The sequence below is a fragment of the Dromiciops gliroides genome, chromosome 1 (assembly GCF_019393635.1).
Source record: "Dromiciops gliroides isolate mDroGli1 chromosome 1, mDroGli1.pri, whole genome shotgun sequence".
Lineage (NCBI taxonomy): Eukaryota > Metazoa > Chordata > Mammalia > Microbiotheria > Microbiotheriidae > Dromiciops > Dromiciops gliroides.
In genome coordinates this window covers 711,671,655-711,694,207 of record NC_057861.1, presented here as the reverse complement: position 1 = coordinate 711,694,207, position 22,553 = coordinate 711,671,655, and positions in this window count along the sequence as shown.

Sequence of the window (22,553 nt, the reverse complement as noted above, 5' to 3'; positions counted from 1 at the left end):
TTCTTCTGTCCATAAACCTGAGAAACTATTCCATGTTCCATTTTTCAGCCCTGCTTTTCTAATGGCTACAGTAGGAGTAGGAGTTGTCAGTGGTCACTAAATGGACTTGGTCCTCACTTTACTTCACTATCACTAAGTTGAAGTGACCCAGGACTAGTCACATAGTCTCTGGGGAAGCAGGTTAGTGTTGTGAGAAAAGTCCTATCCTTGGAGTCAGAGGAGCTGCGTGTACCCTTCGTTTCCGTCATTTGTGAAGTGAGGACATTGGACAAGATGGCCTCAGAGACATCTTCCAGATTTAATTCTATGGTCCTCTGACCATAGTGTATCACTCTCTTCCTTTACCCAGGATTCAAGTCATTCAACCCTAGGTTATAAAAATAGGCATCAGAATTCAAAGTGTGTATCTAGAACTTTTCAGGTTTGAAAAATACAAAAAGAAAGATTGAGGTGATGGTTCATAGTGGCTACATGAGCAACTTAAGAAGAATAATATCTATGTTTTCTAGATAATGAAAAACTAAAGCTCTGAGATTAAGCCAATTGCTAGCTGTTCTAGAACTAAACCCTGGCAATTTGTCCATCCCAACTTTTGAGGCGTCTTAGACTGTCTAGAACCTCATAGAATCTCAGAGTTGGAAGGAATGTCTCATTGTTTCTCCTTAAGAACTTTCACTGGCTCCCTACTGCCTCTAGGAAAAATCACAAACTACTTTGGTTGACATTTATAAGTTTTTACATTCTGGCTCTTGCCTATCCTTGGCCTTTTACATATTAAGTAGTCCTTCTCACAAACTCCAAGGTATGTTTATATGTGTACATGTTATATTTCAATTCCTACCCTAGACTCTTACTCTCAGTTATAATAACAATAATAGTAATGATAATATTAATAATAATAATAGTTTTATGATAATTCATTTGATCCTCACAACAACCCCATTAGCTAGGTACTATATTATTATCACCATTTTACATATAAGGAAACTGAAGCACAGAGATTTTTTTTAGTGACCTTGCCAACTTCATACAGCTATTAAGTAATTGTCTGAGGCAGGCTTTGAACTCAGCCCTTCCTGAATTCAACTCCCACACACTATCCATGGTACCACCTAGATACCTATAGTAGAAGAAAAATCACTTCAGGGGCAGGGACTATTTCATTTGTCTTTGTATCCCTAATGCCTGCCAAGTGCCTTGCACTTAGTAGGTGTTTAATATGTATGTGCTGAACTACTGGGAAACAGTCTTCCAGGGTCCTGATGTCTGTTAAAATCCTGAATTAGGTTGTTGAGATTGGATGTCACAAAAAGAAAACTAGAAGAGGAGAATGGAGCCTCAGGCCCAGGGCCCTGAAATATGGTGTGGCAGTGATGGAAATCTTCGTCTACTGTGGTCTTTTGGGTCTTGCAGTATGATCACTCCCTCTCTAAGTCCCTCTCCAGAAGCTTTGTAATCCCCAACCCCCCATGCCAGCATTTTATATATAAATGTGTATGTATATATGTGTGTATGTATGTGTGTGTGTGTGTGTATTTGTGTAAGAGTAAGCCCAATGTTTATGGAGGGAATATTATATCATTGAATTATTTACAATTTCATTAACTTAAATGAAGAATAGCTAGGTGGTACAGTGGATAGCATGCTGGGCCTGGTGTCAGGAAGACCTGAGTTCAAATCCAGTCTCAGATACTTATTAGCTGTGTGACACTGGGCAAGTCACTTAACCCTATTTGCCTCAGTTTCCTCATCTATAGAATGAGCTGGAGAAGGAAATGGCAAACCATTCCAGTATCTTTGCCAAGAAAACCCCAAATGGGGTCAAGAAGACTCAGACATGACTGAAAACAATTAAACAACAACAACATAACTTAAATGCTTTTGTCATGAACTGTATATGATCTGATTTATAAGGTAAAAGAAAACCACATTAATAGGGACTGTTGAACTATAGAAAAGATGTCTAGAACCTGTAGTAGCTAACAAGGGGGCCCACAATGAGGAGGGTCCCTGGGTATTCCAGTTGTATAGTCATAATGTATATCTTATTTTTCCTGAGTCGGCTTTCTCCATTCTGTGTGATTTTTGGCATTCTTCAGATCACTTGTATGCATTCTTTCCACTACATCAAGCTGGTTGTAATAGAATGTAGGAAGATAACAAAGTTCATCAGGAAGTGGATCCACCTACATCCCCTGGGCCTAGCATAGGACTTTGCAAACAATAAGAGCTAAATCAATGCTTCTGGAGCCACATTGAGTAGAAGCAGCTGCTTTTCTCCAATGTGAGAAGCATTGTTGCTTTCCCAGTGTGCAGTTCTAAAAATAGTTCCTCTTTTCCTGAGACAATAAATAAAGGGCTCTCAGCTCCTGTGACCCCTCACCTTTCCCCCTCTCCCAGAAGGGATATGTAGCGGTATCAAGATGCATGTCAGAGTCAGAGGTTGGGGACAGAGCATAAAAATGCCATCTGGTCACAGTGTTTTGCTGCAAACAGCAGGAAAAGGGGGAAAGAATGAGAGATGGGTGGCCCACGGCACCAATCCATCAGCTCGCGGTATGCAAGGCATTCTCCATTATTTGGGAGGTTAAATTAATCTCTCTATTATTATACCTATGAAAATCAGACACTCAAAGCAGAAATAGAAATGTGTCATTTCCTGAATGAAATGCAACAAGGCCATCTGGGCCGAAGAGGAATGCTGGCGTCACTTGCTTCTCATTGTGTGAGTTGTGAGGTTCACTTACCCCATAGGGACCCTAGAGCCCCATCCTTTTACCCTCCTCCACTTTGGGAAAACTGAGAGCCAGCTCCCCAGCTCCCCTGTCCCAGGGAATTGTCTTGCTGGGCTCACAGAAAGACAGAGGCAAAAGCCCTTGGGTTAGAACAATTATAATCAAAATGACATTTTCCTTGTGAGTCAAACCTTATACTTTTCAAGACATGTTCACCTTCATTTTCTTCTTTTTGGGTTTGTGCAGTTGGTTTCTTAAACTCAACCTCTAAGAAATTTCAACTTCTTATATTCAGTACAGTGTTTCCAACCTGTCAAGATCTTTTCAGGTCCTGAATCCAATATTCAAAATGTTGGCTACCTCTTTTAGTTTGGAATCCTTAGAAAATGAGATAAACCTGCCCTCTATGCATTTATCCAAGTCACTGATGGAAATGTTGAACAGAATAGGACAAAGCACAGAACCCCGGAGCACTCTACTGGACGCCTCCCTACAAGTTGACAACAAACCATTAATGACTAGTCTTTGGGGCCTGTCATTCAACTATTTCATCATTCACCTTTCTTTTCTACCATCTTACTCATCTCTACAATTTTCCATGCCATTGTATGGCAAACTTTACTAAAATCTAGGTGTTGTTCAATCATTTCAGTAGTATTCAACTCTCTGTGAACCCATTTAGAGTTTTCTTGGCAAATATGCTAGATCAGTTTGCCAGTTCTTCTCCAGCTCATTTTAGAGAAGAGGAGGAAACTGAGGCAAACAGCGTGAAGTGACTTGCCCAAGGTCACACAGCTAACAAGTGCCTGAGGCTGGATTTGAACTCAGATCTTTCTTACTCCAAAGCCAGTACTCTATCCAAAATCTAGGTAATAAATAGCTATAGCACTCTCCTGGTAGGCCAATAAGGCAATCCTATCCAAAAAATAAGATTAGTCTCATATGACTTGGTCATGACGAAACCATATTGGTTCTTTGTGATCCCTGCTTCCTTTCCCAGATATTTACTAAATAGTCCTTTAATGATACATCATAGATTTTTCTCCAGTAATTGGTCAAACCCATTCATCTACTTTTAGTTTTCCTTTTTTGAAAATTGGAATAATCTCTGTCCTTCATACCTGTAATATCCTTCCCATTCCTCATGATAGTTCAAGGATCAGCAACAATGGCTGAGCAATCACATCTTACAGTTCTATCAGTATTTGTTTCTTGTGTGTTAGTCTTAACCAAGATCACAGTAGGTAAGGATTACATATCCTATAACACACAAATGTCTCTCCTATATTGTTCAAACATCTGGTCTGATAATAGACTGAAACTATGGGCTGACTATTAAGATAATAGTAATTATCATCATCATTGTCATTATAATTATAGTTATCACTTATATAATATTTAAGGTTTGCAAAGCACTTTACATGTTATCTCATTTTATGTAATCAAATGAGAATAAAATATTACTTTAACCTAATAAAATAAAATTTAGTAGTGATAAATATAAAGTCCTATATAGGTTCAAAATATCAACTTCCCAAATAGAAGAAAGGAGAGTAATACATAGCAGTTTGCCTAAAAAATGTTCTAGGAGTTTTAGTGGCCATTAATCTTAACACAATTTCCAAGTGTGATGAAGAAGAGACAGACAAAGACATGGAGAGAGATGAAGGGAGGAAGAGAGGGAGGGAGGGAGGGATTAAGGAGACCAATATGATATTAGGTCTGCATAATGTAGAGTCCCTAGAACACAGGAGGTGATAATCCCACTATACTGTGACCAGGTCCAACCACAGTTGAAGCATTGTTTTCAATTTATGGTGCCATGTTTTAGGGATGACATTGGCAAACTAGAGGTGATCAAGAGGGTTTGAGAACAAATCATATGAAGATAAGTTAAAAGAAATTATGATGTTTGCCTGAAAAATATAAGACCTAAGGGGTAAAATAATAGTTGTTTTCAAGTATTTGAAGCTATGTCATGTAGAAGAAGCATTTAAATTCTTGTTTGACCCTTAGAAAACAGATCTAAAAGCAACAGAAAAGCTTATATTTGTTAGATGGAAGGGAAAATCTTCCAAATAATTAAAGTTGTCCTTAAGGGTAATGGACTGCCTTAGGAGGGTCACCGTCACTAGAAATCTCCATGCAAAAGTTATACTGTAGTTTGCCATGGATGTCAAAAAGAAGAAGCCTGAGCAGGTATTAATGTCACTCTGATCTGAGGTCCCTTCCAACTTCCATGTTTCTGTGTGTTCCTGAAACACGTTCCTCATGATTGTGACTGATCATGTCCACATTGTAAATGACAGACCAGGAAAGTGAGTTAATCCATTTTTAAATGAGCGGGGGAAACAGATTGAATGAGGGCACACAGTTCAAGTCCAGTGCCTTGTTAAAAACTATGGCAAACTCTAATTGGAAACAATAACACGTCTTTTGTTGTGCTTCAGCTCATACATATACTATGTAAAAACAGCAGGATAACATGGATTGGTATGACTAGTGCAGGTCTTAGATTCACAAGCCCTGGATTCAAAGCTCAGTTCTGCACCTGATTGGCTGTTGGATCATATGTAAGTTAATTTTTCTCATCTGCAAAATGGGTATAATAATAATACACAACTTACCTCTCAGGGCTGCTGGGGAGAAACATGATTGATAAATCTTAATGTGCACTAAATACTGGAGTATAATGGTTAGAGCTGGTCTCAGAGTTAGATGTAGGTTTGAGTCCACCTCTGATATTCATAGGCTATGTGACCCTGGACAATTCACTTAATCTCTCAGTGCCTAGACAGGTCTCTATTGCAATCAGCTATAGCTCTACCTAGCTGATCTGCATTGGCACAGTTCCTGATACATAGTAGATGCTTAATAAATTCGAATTGAGATATTGGTAGAGAAAGTTTCTAGCATTATTTCAACTCTCCAGTACTAATCTACAAAGGTAGAAAGATATTTCTAATAGGGAATTCCCTATCCCAAGGAAATCATAGTTCCAACAACACCCCTTCCTCAAAAAAAAAATCTAAAAATGCTATGTCAATGAAAGTAATTATTAAAAAACCCTCCACTTCTTGATATTGAGATGCTATAAAAATTGAGGCTCCTATCCCATTTTATGGGAAAGTAAAAAGTAAAAGCAGATTTGAAGCAAACTAAAAGACAAAAGGAAAGACTTATTTGCTGAAACTCAAACACATCTTTTTTTCCTTCTCCAGCAATGTTCCTCACCATAATCCCCACTATCTTTACTTTCTTTTCTCTCTCTCTACTAGTTCCTTCTTCCTACAAACACTCCAAAGTATAAAGTATCCTCTTCCTTAAAAAAACTCATTAGATTCTACCATGCCCACTCATCACCATGCTACATGTGTCCTTCCATTGTCAGAAAATGTGTTTGCATATATATGTATATATATATATATATATATGTATGTATGTATGTGTGTGTGTGTGTGTGTATTTTGTGGGACAATGAGGGTTAAGTGACTTGCCCAGGGTCACACAGCTGGTAAGAAATGTATATCTTTTTAAAAGCCTATACTTAAGAGCAGCTAGGTGGCGCAGTGGATAGAGCACCAGCCCTGGAGTCAGGAGTACCTGAGTTCAAATCTGGCCTCAGACACTTAACACTTACTAGCTGTGTGACCCTGGGCAAGTCACTTAAACCCCCCAAAAAAAAGCCCATACTTAGTGCCTCTTTCCCCGCTCATCTCACTCTCTTCTAAGCCCTCTGTACTCTGGCTTCTGACTTCATTCACCTGAAAGTGTTCTCTCCAAAGGCACCAATAATCTATTAATTGACAGAGCAAATGGCCTTTTCTTGATTCTTATCCTTCTTAACTTCTCTGCAGCATTTGACACTCTCCACTACCCTCCTCCTGGGTGTATTCTCTTCTCAGTGGCTCAAATCAACATTTAGGAAAGAAACTCCTACGAACATGTCACCTGGTAGCTATGTCTACAGCTGAAACTTCCTGTGCCCATTACTTCTCCCATTAGAATATGAGCTCCTCAGGAGCGGGGACTTCCTCTGCTTTTCTCTGGGTATCCCCAGCACTTGGCACAGTGTTCTGCATACAGTAAGCTCTTAATAAATGCATTTTCATTCATTCATTCTTATATCCATCCATTTATTCATTTCTTCTCTACTTTTGTTACTTTGCTCTCTTAGTTCTCCTCCTACCTGCCTGACCACTTCTTTACAGTCTCTTAAGTTCAATATTTATCAATGTCATTCCCACTAACTTTGAGTTACCTGGGCCCTTTCTCTTTTTTTTCCTCCCTATCACTGAGGGAGATAATTTAGTGACCTTATCAGTCCCTGAGGGTTCAGTTATTATCTCCATGCAGATGATGCCCAGATCTATTTATCTAGTCCCTTTATAATGAAAATAATAAAATCTCTAGTACCCATCTGATAGGGCTGATATCAGGCTTACAAAAGAGATTTATTTAAAGCTCTCTACAAATCTCAAGTGTCATTTGTCAGCTATGCTTTTTAATGAACTTAGAAGAAACTCTCAAGATGGACTATATTTGCTGACTCTTGCAAAATAGAGAATTACAAAACACATTTGCCTTAATAGTAAAAGCCAAGAAAAATCAGTGTGTTGTTAGATTTCATCATAGCCCCTAATTAGAGTCACTTTCTGGAGACATTTTTAGAGGATCACAAACTGTGGTGTAGACTTCATTTTTAAAAAATAAAACCCTACTCATGGTTCCAGCATAGTTTTAATTCATGCTGATTAGTTCTGGAGAAAGAAATATTTTCTACTTTCCATCTAAGGAATTATTGATGATCCAGCCACTCACAGCATCACAGATTTATAACTGGAAAGGACCTTAAGAGCCATCGAGTCAAACTCCATCTTACAGATGAAGAACTCAAGCTACAGAAAGGATTAGTGACTTACTTGTCTGGGTCATACAAGGGCTAAGGGAGTCCAGGTCCTCTGACTCCCAAGCCCATCATGCTGTTTGTCACAGTTAACATAATAATAATTCAGAGCCATTGTCTGGATTGTCTTTCTACATTATTAGTAAATTCATCTTAACACCCAATGGGGCATCCTCTTGATTATTATTTATAATAGCAATAAAGAAATGCGGAGGGGGAAAGGAATGGGAATTCCAGGAAAGAATGAAAAATAATTTTGACTCATTTTCTGTTAGTATCTTAAAGCAGGCATCTTTAGTCAACATGCATATAATTCAACAAGCATTTAGTGAGCACCTACTATGTGTAAAACAGTGTATAAGGTTACAGGGCTACAAAAACAAGATGGAAATAAAGTTATTATAGATTAGATTAGATTAGATTAGATTAGATTATTATTATATTATATTATACTATATTATATTATGTTCAGTAGGACACAACAACAGCATGTTCCTGCATTCCATAGTCTTCAATATCAAAATAGATAATAATTATGATTTTAGTTTTTGCAAATTCTTAATGTTTTTACATATATACATATTTGTGTCTAATGGTAGCCATTGCTAGGGTGCAAGTGAGAGTGGGGGTGGGGAAAGAAGAAAAGGAAAGAAAGAAAGAAAGAAAGAAAGAAAGAAAGAAAGAAAGAAAGAAAGAAAGAAAGAAAGAAAGAAAGAAAGAAAGAAAAATTTACGTGATAACTTTATCATAATGTTTAAAAGGAATATCAAGTTTTACATAATAGATTTGCAGTTTCATTTGTAATTTTTATTATACTGTTATTGAAATGTTTGTTTTATTCCATAAATTAAAAATAAAATAAATATTTTAAAAGATAAAATGGTGAAGTGCTTAGCACAGTGCCTGGCACATGGTAAATATTATAAAAAGTTAGCTATTATTTTATTATTCAGTAAACATCAGTCCAAATCACAGCCCCTGAACATGCTGGAAAGTCTCATGCAATGAAGTTAGCCTTTAAGGCACATCCCCTTAATTCTATCACTATACAGAAATTCCACAGCCAACTGATCGACATCTTTCTCTTGGGTCAGACAGAATGGCTTCCCTTATTCTCTGGGTGATATTGTTTAAGTCACTTGACTTCTCACCTGTAAAATGAAGGAGATTGTCTAGATGTCCACTAAGATTCCTTCCAGTTCAAGAGCAGAGATTCCATGTACTTAGTACTATATATTTTATATCACACCTTGAACCTGAAATTTTTGTTGTTTAGTCGTTTCAGTCATGTCCAACTCTTCATGACCCTAGTTGGAGTTTTCTTGGCAAAGATACTGGAGTGGTTTGCCATTTCCTTCTATAGCTCATTTCACAGTTGAGAAAACTGAGTCAAACAGGGTTAAGTGACTTGCCCAGGGTCACACAACTAATAAGTGGCCGAGGGCAGATTTGAATTCATGTCTTCCTGAGTCCAGGCCCAGCATTCTATCCACTGTGTCACCTGGTTGCCCTTAAACCTAAAATATAAAGCCTTTATTTAAAGTGTTTAAGGGCAATGACCTCAGAGAATCAGAAGTCTAGAGCTGAAAGAAACTTCAGGTAAGTCATTAAACATCTTGTGCCTCAGTTTTCTCATTGACAAAATGAGGGGGTTGGACTGAGTGGTGACCTCACAGGTTCAGTCCAGCTATAAATCTATGCAACTTTTAGCTTAACCCCCTCATTGTACAAATGAGGAAACAAAGGTCTGTAAAGTTAAAGTGATTTATCCAAGGTCACACAGTGAGGTGAATTCAATAAACATAGACTGAAATGCTCCTGTCTACAAGACCGCAAAGTGGCCCAGTACAATGGACGGAAAGCGGACCTGGAGTCTTGGGGAATATGAGGTGGCACAGTGGGTAGAATACTGGATTTGGAATGAGGAAGACTTGACCTGCCTCAAGCACTTAGTGGCTGTGTGACCCTGGTCATCACTTGACTTCTGTCTGCCTCAGTTTCTTCATCTATAAAATGTCTATAGTAATGGCATCTACCTCACAGTGCTATTGTGAGAATCAAAGCAGATAACATCTATAAAGCTCTATACATTTATATCTGATTGCTTACCACATCAGGGAGGGAAGGAGGGATAGAATTTGGAACTCAAAACTTTAAATAAAAGTGTTTATTGTTATTTTTTTTAAGTTCTGTACAAAAGCTGTGACACGGATCAAATCATATCACCTCTCTTAATCTCAGTTTCCTAAACTATAAAATGAGAGACTTGGACTCCGGTAGCCTTTTGGATTATTTCTAGTTCTAGATATTTGATCCTTCAAGAGCCAAGACTAGAACTTGGGTCCCCTGACACCCAAGCCAAGTTCTTTACTCACCAAAACATGCTATCCCAAATCTCAAATCAAATCCGGACTCCAGATTTTTTTTTTTGATGAGATATTCAGTCCATCATCCTAGGCTACTTTTCCCCTCTCTCATGCATGAATTAAATAGCTCTCAGATTGAATTCTATTTCTGTCCTGTTCATGACAAGATACAGTCATCCAGGCCATATATCATGAGCTACCTTAGACAATAGACCTTCCAGAGATGCTGGAGATGAAAATTAGAGATCTTTCCTGGCAGTTTTTTTAAATTAACAGCTTCTTAAGACAAAACATACATTTGATTAAAATAAAGATTCCTGCCACAGAGCCCCCCCCCCCCAAATAATCCCACAAACTAAAGAAATTAACCAAAGAGAATAGCAAAGGATAGGGGCAAAAGTTAGAAAGAACTAGGCATAATGCACCACTGATTTCTCTTCCTTGCCCAGACAGAAGCCTAGTTACTGCACACCCTGAAACCAATAAGTTTGCTTCATACAATGAGAGGAAACCAAAGAATACCCCTCCATGACCTGCCTCTGGGCAGGAATACTAGAACAGACTTTAAAATGCCCACTTCTGAATGCAGAAATCATTTCATTGTTAGGACTGGCTCCAACACGATTGTCATCTAGCCATGGGGCTCACAGGTCTCCATAGGCTTTTTTTTTTACTTACTGTCTTCTTCATTCTGTTCTCCATCCATGGTTCAGACATCAGATGAAGGGAGTATCAGTCACACAATACCAGTTTCTCTGACAATGTCAAGGCACAGGTTGGAAAAGACAATCCCCTGAAGCCCCTCCCATTCAAAAGTCAGAGTTGGACACTTGGGAAGTCCCAAGTTGGCTATTGTTACCCAATTTGAATACAGCAGAGGAAAACATTTCAAAGAAAACAACTCTCCAACTATAGCTCAGCCCAGAGCTGTTTCCTATTCCATTAACACATATTTATGGAGCCTCTCCACTGGGCAAAGCCCTACACCATGAGGCCCCAGGGAATGGGAACAAAAAAGCAATAAAAGGCACAGTTTTTGCTCCAAAGGAGAAGGAATGTGGAATAATATTTGGAGTTGGGGGGAGGGGTGGGGTTCAAAGCCCACCTTTGATAGGTACTAGCTGTGTGATTGTGAGCATGTCCAAAAAGTTGACCTCTCTGATGCTCCATTTCCTCATCCATCAAACATAAAGAAAAAAATACCCCTAGTACCTACCTCACAAGGTTGTTATGAGATTCACATGAGAAAATGTTCCTAAAGCCCTTTGCAAATTTTAAAACACTATATAAATGTCAGCTCTTATTGTCATCTAATTGGGGAGATGAGACATAGAATCCCAGAGGTAGAACTTAAAGGTCACAGTATTTGACTCTGTTTTACATGTGGGGAAAGGAGTCCAAAAAAAGGAAGTAAGTTGTCCAAGGTTTGTGTCTGGGTCAGGATTAGAAAGAACCCAACACTGTTTCTATTTTACATCCCTTACTTATCAACAATGGTAAAGGATATTAAAAAGCAGTTCCAAACACCAAACAGAAGGAAAGGCACAAGGTTCTATGTGAAGAACCACCTTAGGGATTTCCTTAAAAAATGATGAGTTGACCTGATGGGAATGATGAATGAGGAAAAACTTGGCCTGTTCTTTCTAATTGGCTGCCAGACGATATTTCATATGCTATCCAGCCATCAACCCAGCTGAGACTGCACAAGTACCACCCACACACAGTCCCTAGACACCAGCACACATGCACACACAACTTTCCCACTTTTTCCTTTGGGCACAGTAATCAAATAACTGCTTCTGGAAAGGAGGAGTCATTTGATTTCCATGCAGATTAACTTCTTTGACCAAAAACTCACTGACTACCACTTCTTTGCATGTGCTATTTCCCACTATGAGAATGAAATCTCCCTGAAGACAGGAGCTAGCTCATTTTTTGTATTTATATCCCTAGCAGTTATCACAGAGTATAGCAAGTAGTAAGAACCAGTGAGAGCTTAATACATGCTAATTTAATTTGTCCATTCCTTCATTTATTCAGTCACGACTAGAGGAATTCAAATATTTGAAGAAAGCACTCATATCCCCTATCCTTCTTCCTTTCTCTAGGTTAAACAGACTCAATTCTTTTACCCAATAAGTCTATTATGATCCCAAGGCTCTTCATCTTGCTTGTCACCCTTCACTGGACATTGTAAATTGCCAATGTCTCCATTAAACTGTGGCATCAAAAAGAACACAATATTCTAGATGGGGTACGACCAGGGCTGAGCACAGTGGCACTAACCTCTTTCAAGTATAACTCTTAGTTAGAATCATAAGAATGAAAGGCAATTTGGAGATCACCTTGTCTAACCTTGTTCCAAGGATGTGACTCCCATTAAGAGAACACTTGATCCATACTGGAGAAATCCTCCATTTCTTACTTTGCCTTCTACAACCCACCATAAAACCTTTAGGGAGGTTCAGTGACTGCCCCATGGTGGCTGATCTGAGAAGCCCAGTCCAGCTTTTTATTTGCCTAATGTTTTCAGCAGCTGTTGCTGTATATACAGGGCTCCGAGCTACTGGATAAAAATGACCTCATTCTGTTTTCACTATGTGTTCTTAAAAGAGCAGCCACAGTAATGATAATAAAGAAAGCAATAATTTGAAGACAAATACTTTAAATATTGCAGTGTGACTTAATTCCTGTTAATGGGTCCCCATGATTAGTTGGCAAAATAAACTTCTTAAATCTAGCTATTATTCTTCTCAATTTCATTATCATGTCAACATTGGCAAAGAAAACAATTGCAGCTAGAATGATCGATGATGGTTTAAAATCTTATGCATAAAAAGCCAACATGTCCAGCCTTCTTATCTCTGTACCCATAGTAACAAGACTAAATATAGATAGATGCATATATGTGCTAAGGATAATATAAATATGTACGAGCAGATCTGCAGTTTAACTACAGCAGGATGGAATCATTACATCTTTACTGCATTATGAAAAGCAAAATTGTTTGCCTGCAATTTATTATGTAAAATGCAGAGAAAGGGGGAGTCTTTTTAAAAGACACAGATAATGAACTGAAGGTCCATTGAGTCAGCAGGGTAACATGATTGCCCCCAAAGCACAGGCAGTGTTCATACAAATATAATGTCTAGGACAAAGTACAAATTTATCCTACTGTGCCTTTTGCTTACTCCAACCCCAGCAGGCAGCCATTTTTCTCTGAACTGATCCCGTAGCACTTTATGTTAATTTATCAGCAGTTAGGTGGCTCAATGGATAGAGTGCCAAGCCTGGAGTGAGGGAAACTCCAAATCTGATCTCAGACACTTACTTGCTCTGTGACCTTGGACAGGTCACTTCACCTTGTATGCCTCAGTTTCTCATCTGTAAAATGAACTGGAGAAGAAAATGGCAAACCAGTCCAGGATCTCCATCAAGAAAATCCAAAACGGGGTCACAAAGGTTTAGACATGACTGAAAAACAGCCCAACAAAAATGAATCACTTTTGGACATATGGCTTAGCTCCCCCTGTGACACCATATGCCTCATGCAGTCAGGCCTATCTCTCACTCATTGCTGTGTCTCCTTAGCACACATTATAGTGAAATGAATGAGAGGCACCTAATGAATGTTTTCTGAATGTAGGAATGAATGTATAACTCTCAGTTACTCCTAAGTCTACCAAGGTTGTTTGGGGGCCATAAGTATTCCATTCACAGCCTGAGCCATTGTCTGTTTTTTTACTGTCTCACTGAAATATGCCAGAGGCACACAAAGCCAATGGCAAAGGCATTTCATTAAGTTATAAACAACAAAAATAGCAAGGAAAGGAATCAAATAGTATAACGTGCTCTCTGCCCATCCAAAATGGGGTGGATTCTCTTCTACTTCTAGAGGAATCATAATCTAATTCTCATTCAATTCCTCTGATTCCTCCAACATAAAGGGAATGTGTGGTCACTTCGTACCTCACAGTCCTAGTTATTGATGGTTAGAATAAGATGCCATCTGCCTATGGAAGTATCTTGCCATGAGACTCCATCAAGAAAAGTTGATGCCTCAGGATGAGCTGGTTATTGGCAAAGCTTCTCAACTCGGCTCTAGAATTAGTAGGGTCTAGTTATGAGGCCATAGCTGGCCATACCACTGCATCTGATCTCCTGTCTTTCCAGCTGATCCAGCTTTGCCTGTCCACTCACATCTCCACCCCCTGTGTTTCTCATTCTCCACTTTAAAAACCTCTCACCTTGTGGAGCCTCTTCACCAAGCAGAGATCCCTCCTGGTAATGTCAGGAGTCAGTCAGTCAGTCAGTCAGTCAGTCAAAGAAAGAAAGAAAGAAAGAAAGAAAGAAAGAAAGAAAGAAAGAAAGAAAGAAAGAAAGAAAGAAAGAAAGAAAGAAAGAAAGAAAGAAAGAAAGAAAGAAAGAAAGAAAGAAAGAAAGAAAGAAAGAAAGAAAGAAATAGAGAGGGGGGCAGCTAGGTGGCACATTGGATAGAGCACCAGCCCTGGATTCAGGAGGACCTGAGTTCAAATCTAGCCTCAGACACTTGACACTTACTACCTGTGTGACCCTGGGCAAGTCACTTATCCCCAATTGCCTCACTTTAAAAAAAAAGGAGTCAGTCAATGAAAAAGCAATTACTGGGGCAGCTAGGTGGTGCAGTGGATAGAGCACCAGCCCTGGAATCAGGAGGACCTGAGTTCAAACACTTACTGGCTGTGTAAGCCTGGGCAAGTCACTTAACCCCAATTGCCTCACCAAAAAAAAAAAAAAGCAATTACTAAGCGCTTACTACAGAGGTTCTTACCATTTTATTTTCTTGGACCTCTTTGACAGTTTGGTGAAGCCTATGGATCTCTTCTTAAAATAATGTTTTAAACACAGAAAATAAAATGCATTGCATTGCAAAAGAAACCAACTGCAATGAAATAAAATTATCAGAATTTTTTTTTTAAATAGCTCATGGAGTTTGGGTTAAGTAACCCTAACTTACTAAGTATCAGGTCTTGTGCTAAACACTAGGGACACAACAAAAAATGTGGTCTCTGCCCTCAAGAAGCTCACATTCTAATGGGGTAGATAATATGTAAATAACTAGAGATAGATAATAGATAGATAGATAGATGGATATATCGTTATCTATATGTATCTGTGTGTGTATACACACACATAGAGAGGCAGGGATGTGGTACAGTGGATAGAGAACTGGACTTGGAATTAGGAAGACCCATTTTCATGAATTCAAATCTAACCTCAGACACTAGCTGTGTAACCCTGGGCAAGTCACTTAACCCTGCTTGCCACAGTTCCACATCTGTAAAAAAAAAAAAGCTGGAGAAGGAAATGGCAAGCCATTGTAGTATCTCTATCAAGAAAACTCCAAAATGGGGTTATGGAAAGTAGACTAAAAAAAAATGACTGAACTTATGTGTGTGTGCATATATACATATGTGTGTGTATCTATAGAGAGAGATACATACAAATATATATATATATATATATGTAGAAAGTAATCTATAAGACATGTTGATTAGGCAAGCCAACTTTAACTGAAGTAACCAAGACACCCTAAGGGAGAAAAAGGAGTTGCCAGGAAGATCAAGTCACCTCCACCAGCTCAACTACCACTTCCCCTCAAACTAAAGTACAGATAGTCCAGAAATTGGAGTCCAAGAGCTCTGAAAATAGCAGTATTCCTCAGGCCACTGGTCCTGTTTCTGATATAGTCACCATTGAGAGAAGCAATCCTTACAGAATAGATTACCATTCTCACCACCAACACCAACACCAACCATCTACCAGCTACTATCGATAATCAGGTAAGCACAGAGCCTTGACAATAGCAATGCCCCCCAAACCTCTACCTCTGCTTTAAAGCTGACCCCCTTTGGCCATCACCTTTGTGAGAAAGGAGTCCACCATCCCCACCACCACAAACAATGACAACTGCCACAGACCTAGGGATATTTAGCGTGGAAAAGAGAAGGCTTATGAGAAATATGATAGATTTCTTAAAATATCTTAAGAGTTATCATGTGGCAGTGGTATCAGAAATTTCAAAGCAAGTTTTCTAACCTGGTGAAATTAAATTCATAAATTTTCAAAGCTTAAACATTCCCTGAAATGGGGGATAGAATAAGATAAATGAAATCCCTCTGCCCCAAAAAAGTTATCATATGGAAGAGGAAGATTACTTGTTCTTTGCCGCTTCAGAAAACTTGAATAGAACTAATGAATTAATGAAGATACAAGGAGACAGATTTCAGTTCAATTTATGAATGGTTGTCACCTTAATGGAACTGTCCAAAACTGGGGGAGGCCTCCTCATGAGGGTCCTAACAAGGTGCCAAGGAAGCTGGCTTCAGAATTCCTACATGGGGTTAAAGATTGGATCAGATGATTTGTACGGTCTCCTCTGACTCAATGATTCTGTGATATTTCATTAATACCACCATGCAGATACTGCAGGACTGTCACACATGGAAACATTGTTTCTCATCTCTTCTCTCTATGCTTTCTCCCTTGGTAATCTCACCCATTTAAATGAGTCCAATTATCATCTCTATTAATATGACTCACAAATCTTTATCCGCAGTTCTGACCTATCTCCATCTGGTTCCCCAGCTGACTTTCCAATACCAACATGCTCCAAACAGAACTTATCATCTTCCTTTTTAACTCTGCCTGCCATCCTAGCTTCCCCATTTTAATCAATGACTTCACTAGTCTCCCAGATGCTAAAGCTGAAACATTAGTATTCATTGTGACTATTCTGTCTTCCCAGCATCACATCCAACCAGTTGTCAAATCCTGATGTTTCTATCTCCAAAATAACTCTCAGATCCCTCTCTTCTTTCCCACTCCTACTTCAGATCATTATCACCTCTTACCAGTGCCGTTAAGAATCAGCTAAGTGGGGGGCAGCTAGGTGGCACAGTGGATAGAGCACCGGCCCTGGAGTCAGGAGTACCTGAGTTCAAATCCGGCCTCAGACACTTAACACTTACTAGCTGTGTGACCCTGGGCAAGTCACTTAAACCCAATTGCCTCACTAAAAAAAAAAAAAAAAAAAAAAAAAAAAAAAAAGAATCAGCTAAGTGGTATAAAGGATACAGGGCTGGACTTGGAGTTAGACCTCGGTCCATCTCCTCCCTCAGATAATACTAGCTATGTGGCCCTTAGAAAGTCAATTAACCTCTCAATCTTAGTTTCATCATCTGTAAAATGGGAATGTTACACAGGTAAAGCATTTGGCTAATCTTAAAGATATAGAGATAGAGATAGAAAGATAGAGATATATATAGATAGATAAATGATAATTAGATACACACTAGAAACTATTATTGTAATAGTCCTCTTTTTAATTTTTTAATTATTTATTTTATTTTTAATTTGTGGAATAAAACCAGCATTTTCATAACATACTATAATAAAAAAAAGATGATTGCACCTGAAACTTCAAATATATTACAACTTGCTTTTCTTTTTTTTTTTTAGTGAGGCAATTGGGGTTAAGTGACTTGCCCAAGGTCACACAGCTAGTAAGTGTTAAGTGTCTGAAGCCAGATTTGAACTCAGGTACTCCTGACTCCAGGGCCAGTGCTCTATCCACTGCGCCACCTAGCTGCCCCTTTTCCTTTTAAATATATTATAAAGTTATCATGTAAATTTCTTTTTTTCCCTTCCCTCTCCCCACCCAAGAGATGGCTACTATTAGACACAAAAATGTGTATGTAAAAATTATTCTGTACACACTTCTACTTATCAGTTTTTCCCTCTCTGGATGCAGATAGTATCTTCCTTCATGTGTCTTTTGTAGTTAATTTGGGCATTTATAACAGTCAAAATTTCTCCACTCAGAGTTGTTCTTAAAACAATATTGCTGTTGCTGTACACAATATTCTCTTGGTTCTGCTCATTTCACTCTTCATTATTTCCTGTAAGTCTATCTATGTTTTTCTAAGATCATGGAGAACATCATTTTTTTATTACAAAGTTGTATTCCATCATAATCATATATCACAACTTGTTCAACCATTCCCCAATTGGAAAAATATTGTAATAGTCTTCTAATGAGCAGTCCTGACCCCCAGGAAATCCCCAATCTAATCTATTCTTCATATTGGTGCCAAAGCAATCTTCTTAATTCAAGTCTGGTCCCATAATTCCCTTGCTTTAAAAATTGCCAGTGGCTCCCCATTACCTACTCAGTAAACTGCAGACAGTTGACTGTGGACCAACACAATCTTGTTCTTGGCTTTTCCAATCCTCTCTGCTTTATACTGAAGCCACTCTCAACTATTCCTTTCTTCCCAAAATAAGCCTTTCTACTCTCATCACAATTCATTTGCATATTTCATTCTCCAAGTCTAGAATAGTCTCCTTTCTGCCTCAGTGCCTAGCATTCTGTTTTGTATAAATTCGGACCTGAGTAAATACTTTTTGAGTAAAAATGACTGTAAACTATAGCTTTCACTATAGTACCCTTCCTTTGCCACCCGGCTACTCAAAGGCTATCAATCCAGAGTATAAATTCTGGCAGGCCTAATCATGCTAAAAATGAGTTCTCCTGGGGCAGCTAGGTGGTGCAGTGGATAAAGCACTGGTCTTGGATTCAGGAGGACCTGAGTTTAAATCCAACCTCAGACACTTGACACTTACTAGCTGTGTGACCCTGGACAAGTCACTTAATTCTCATTGCCCCACAAAAAAAAAGAGTTCTCCTATGCTCTGTCTCACTGTTCCTTCTTAATTTCTTTTGCCATTTATCATCCATATAACACCCCAAACTCTGCATGTACCCTAAGGCTCTCTCCTGGTCCCTTTCTCTCTGTCTTGCTCTCTGTGTCTGTCTCTCTATGTCTCTATCTCTCTACATCTCTGTCCCTATCTTTCTGTGTCTATCTCTATCTGTGTCTCTCTCTCACTGCTTCAGGTTTGTGTCCCAGGACTTACAGAACTTAGCACAGCCCTTGGCACTTAATAGGAAATTAATAAATGCATATTGATAACTCAATTGATTATAAGTCATCCATAGGTTGTATGTGTATTGTCCAAAGATCAGTCTAGCTAGATTCAGAGGTTTATCAATCCAAATGAAGAAGCAATTTTAAGTGGGCCAAGTATATTTCAAGTACTGTGATAGGCACTTGAGATACAAAGATTAGACTGAAAAAGCTTACCTTCTGTTGGATACAGAGGGATGAATATTCCAGCCACAGCAACTTTCAAAGACCACTTACAGTACTAGCCTTTAAAACTGAAGATTATTTGCTTGAGAGTCAAGGTTGCACAGTGGATAGAGTGCTAGATATGGAGTGAAGAAAGGCCCAAGTTCAAATCCTGTCTCTGACAGTTAGTAGACTTGTGACCATAAGTAGATCTCCTCTCTCAGCATAAGTTTCCTCATCTATAAAATGTGGATAATAATACCTACCAGGGTTGTCACATTAAATGAAATTGAGTCAATAAAGCACTTGGCAAACTCTAAAGTTCAATGTAACTATCATAAGAAGATTGCATTCTACTCTCAGGAAGAGAATACCAATGAAATAACAGTACTGAAATATCACAATAATAACTTTACTTTAAAATGGGCAAAATTCCCAGGCAGCTAGGTGGTGAAGTGGATAGAGCACCAGCCCTGGATTCAGGAGGACCTAAGTTCAAATTCAGCCTCAGACACTTAACACTTACTAGCTGTGTGACCCTGGGCAAGTCACTTAACCCCAATTGCCTCACCAAGAGAAAAAATGGGCAAAACTCTTTTCACACATAATCTCAGTTCATCCTTAAACACCCTTGTGAGGTGGATTCTTTTTTTGTGGGGCAATGAGAGTTAAGTGACTTGCCCAGGGTCACACAGCTAGTAAGTGTCAAGTGTCTGAGGCCAGACAAGGTGGATTCTTTAAAGACTGGAATCCTCCATTCTACAGATGAGAAATTTTATGGTCATATATATTAAATGATTCTCAGACTCTCAGCTAGTTAGTATCAGAGGTGAGATTTGAACCCAGATCTTCCTGTCTTCAAATCCTATATTCTACCTAGCAAGACAGTATAATTACTATGGCAAATTATAAAAACTAATCAGGGTAATGCCCTGGATGGGTCATCTATAATCTATTTGCTTTAAAGAAGTCATTTGAGAGAAATATAACCCTAGATAATTAATTAATTATCTATAAAAAGGAACCTATTGGGACAGCTAGGTGGCACAGTGGATAGAGCACCGGCCCTGGAGTCAGGAGTACTTGAGTTCCAATCCAGCCCCAGACACTTAACACTTACTAGCTGTGTGACCCTGGGCAAGTCATTTAACCCCAATTGCCTCACTAAAAAAAAAGGAACCTATTATTTCAATCATTTTCAGTTGTGTCTAACTCTTTGTAACCTCATTTAAGGTTTTCTTGGCAAATATTGAAATGGTTTATCATTTCTGTCTCCATCTCATTTTACAGATAAGGAAACTGAGATAAACAGGGTTAAGTGACTTGCCCAGAATCATACACCTAGTAAGTGTCTGAGGCCAAACTTGAACTCATGTATTATTTACTCTAGGCCCAGAACTCTATCCATTGCACCACCTAGCCTCCCCAAAAGAAACATAGGGCTCACACAAAAGAAAAGAAACCATCATGGAGTCTCTGTGGTCAAGGTAGGAATTAGATAGGGTTGCTTCATCTATCTGCACTTCGTTTTTCTCTATCCCTAGACCAACTCAAAGCTATAGTTTGAAATCAACAGAAATGACAGAGCATAAAGTTTGGTTATACTCCATTTATTATTAACCTATTTGCAGACAATATTATAAGGTATTTATGGAGCCCATTACAAGGGAGGCAGACTCTTAAAAATTCCATGAACTTTGAAGAAGTTACCTCCTTTCTCTGGGTCTCACTTTCCCCACTGCTAAGAGAGTCTGGAAACAGTTCCTTCCTAAAGAACCTTCCAGCTCTTAAGACTTATTGTTTTGTTATTCTTTTTAACAAACACAAGGCTTCACAATCAATTACATTCAAATCAGAGTTCCTAGCCATGCAGCTGTATGAGCACCTACTCTGTTAAATCTCTACTAAATGTAAATTGAAGTAGGTGATGATGTCTTGGGGACCATTGGACATAAATATGCCCTCTTCAGTGTCCAATTAGATTACAGACAATTAAGCAAAGTTATCTTATTGAATTTTTAAAAGATGTATTACCTTGTTCAGTGTTCCAAATGTCATGTCTGGAAAACATTCAGAAAATTTAGATGATTACAATGCCCTCAATCTTATTTTTCTTTTGAACCTGAACGAAAATTAGAATTACCCCAAATTTGCATAAGTTAACTAACCTCCCCCCCAAATCAATTTATTAGGGCTGCTAAAGGACTAGAATATAGACAGGGTGTCTGACGTACCTCTCAAATATAGGGAATTAGAAATACATTTTGGCTCTATTGTGAATTGGAAGGTCTCCTGACTGATTAAAGGAGACAATATATCTACCTGGAGAGCTTCCAAAGTTCAGTATTCTGGAGATTTTTTCTTTAGAAGGATCATTATTGTAGAAAACAGATTGAAGAATTGGAACAATATCAACACCATTCTTCACATTTATAAAAATGCTTGGGCCACATTGGGAGGGGGAAGGGAAAAAAGATTGGATATGGCATTTCTGAAACCAAAATGCATCCCAAATGTCATTGGCTTTCAACATTTGGAGGACAATTTCATTTTATCATGATCATTGAGTATAAATTATACAGTTTATTGGGAATTTTTTTTCAAAGTACAGGGAATGGTCAGCTTCTCTGTCTTGACCACTTACAAATTAGTCATTTTTTAAAACCACAGAACATTGTTATTCTATTAGAATTTGAGAAATTGATAGATGAGAGGGGAGGGGGGCTATAGGACCTGGAGTCAGGAGAACTGCATTTTAATCACCTGGGAATGTCATGGCCTTTCTCTGAGCCTTTCAGTACTAATCAAAGAACCTGACACATAGTAGGTGCTTGACAAAAGCTAGTTGACTGACTGATTGAGCCTCAGTTTCTTCATCTGCAAAATAAGCATAGGGATAGGACCTATTATTTCACTAGTGTAGACAGTTTCATTAGAAGGAAATTCCATTTACTAGTACAAGCCAGGAGAATCTTCTCTGCTACGTACACTATTGGAGTGTTGCCTAGAATTCCAAGAGATTAAATAATGTGCCCAAGACCACATAGCCAGTCTGTGTCAGACATTTGAACGTGAGTCTTGATCCCCTTGGCTCCAAAGCTGGCATTCTCTCCACTGTACTATAGGAAAGGCCTTTATAAACCTTAATGCATTTGATTAATGGGAATATAGTTGTGTAATGGGGTTATCAGAGGAGTCGATCAATTTAATGAATTCTTTTAATGCAGGATTGATAGGTAGATAGACAGAAAAGGAGATAAATAGGTAGAGAAGTAGATAGATATATCATAGATGGTATATAGAATAAATGTAAAATAAATAAATAAAATTACAAATATGTAGAAATACAAGGGAATTTGGGAAGGAGAGCACT